A 1,771-nucleotide genomic window follows, 5' to 3' on the forward strand; every position below is an offset into this window, starting at 1 on the left:
AATTGAAGAAAGTAGGGAAAACCACTAGACCATTCAGGTATGACCTAAATCAAATCCCATATGATTATACAGTGGAAGTGAGAAATAGATTTAAGGGCCTAGATCTGATAGACAGAGTGCCTGATGAACTATGGATGTGACATTGTACAGGAGACAGGGAACAAGACCATCCCCAAGAAAAAGAAATGCAAAACAGCAAAATGGCTGTCTGAGGAGGCCTTACAAATAGCTGTGAAAAGAAGAGAAGCGAAAAACAAAGGAGAAAAGGAATGATATTTGCATTTGAATGCAGAGTTCCAAAGAATAGCAAGGAGAGATAAGAAAATCTTCCTCATTGATCAGTGCAAAGAAATAGAGGAAAATAACTGAATGGGAAAGACTAGAGATCTCTTCAAGAAAATTAGAGATACCAAGGGAACGTTTCATGCAAAGATGGGCTCGATAAAGGACAGAAATGGTATGGACCTAACAGAAGCAGAAGATATTAAGAAGAGGTGGCAAGAATATACAGAGGAACTGTACAGTAAAGATCTTCACGACCCAGAAAATCATGATGGTGTAATCACTCCCCTAGAGCCAGACATCCTGGAATGTGAAGTCAAGTGGGCCTTAGGAAGCATCACTACGAACAAAGCTAGTGGAGGTGATGGAATTATAGCTGAGCTATTTCAAATCCTAAAAGATGATGCTGTGAAAGTGCTGCACTCAATATGCTAGCAAATTTGGAAAACTCAGCAGTGGCCACAGGACTGGAAAAGGTCAGTTTTCATTGCAATCCCAAAGAAAGGCAATGCCAAAGAATGCTCAAACTACCACACATTTGCACTCATCTCACACGCTAGTAAAGTAATGCTCAAAATTCTCCAAGCCAGGCTTCAACAATATGTAAACTGTGAACTTCCAGATGTTCAAGCTGGTTTTAGAAAAGGCAGAGAAATCATAGATCAAATTGCCAACATCCACTGTATCATCAAAAAAGCAAGAGAGTTCCAGAAAAACATCTACTTCTGCTTTATTGACTATGCCAAAGCCTTTGACTGTGTGGATCACAATAAGCTGAGGAAAATTCTGAAAGAGATGGGACTATCAGACCAGCTGACCTGCTTCTTGAGAAACCTGTATGCAGGTCAGGAAGCAACAGGTAGAACTGGACATGGAACAACAGACTGGTTCCAAATAGGAAAAGGAGTACGTCAAGGCTGTATATTATCACCCTGCTTATTTAACTTCTATGCAGAGTACATCATGAGAAACACTGGGCTGGAAGAAGCACAAGCTGGAATCAAGATTGCTGGGAGAAATATCAATAACCTCAGCTATGCAGATGACACCACCCTTATGGCAGAAAGCGAAGAAGAACTAAAGAGCCTCTTGATGAAAGTGAAAGAGGAGAGTGAAAAAGTTGGCTTAAAGCTCAATATTCAGAAAACTAAGATCATTGCATCTGGTCCCATAATTTCATTGCAAATAGCTGGAGATACAGTGGAAACAGTGTCAGACTTTATTTTTTTGGGCTCCAAAATCACTGCAGGTGGTGACTGCAGCCATGAAATTAAAAGACGCTTATTCCTTGGAAGAAAAGCTATGACCAACCTAGATAGCATATTTAAAGCAGAGACATTACTTTGCCAACAAAGGTCCATCTAGTCAAGGCTATGGTTTTTCCTGTGGTCATGTATGGATGTGAGAGTTGGACTATAAAGAAAGCTGAGCACCGAAGAATTGATGCTTTTGAACTGTGGTGTTGAAGAAGACATTTAAGAGTCTTGAA

The sequence above is a fragment of the Bison bison genome, unplaced genomic scaffold, assembly GCF_000754665.1.
Source record: "Bison bison bison isolate TAMUID 2011002044 unplaced genomic scaffold, Bison_UMD1.0 scf7180017864143, whole genome shotgun sequence".
NCBI classification, from domain to species: domain Eukaryota; kingdom Metazoa; phylum Chordata; class Mammalia; order Artiodactyla; family Bovidae; genus Bison; species Bison bison.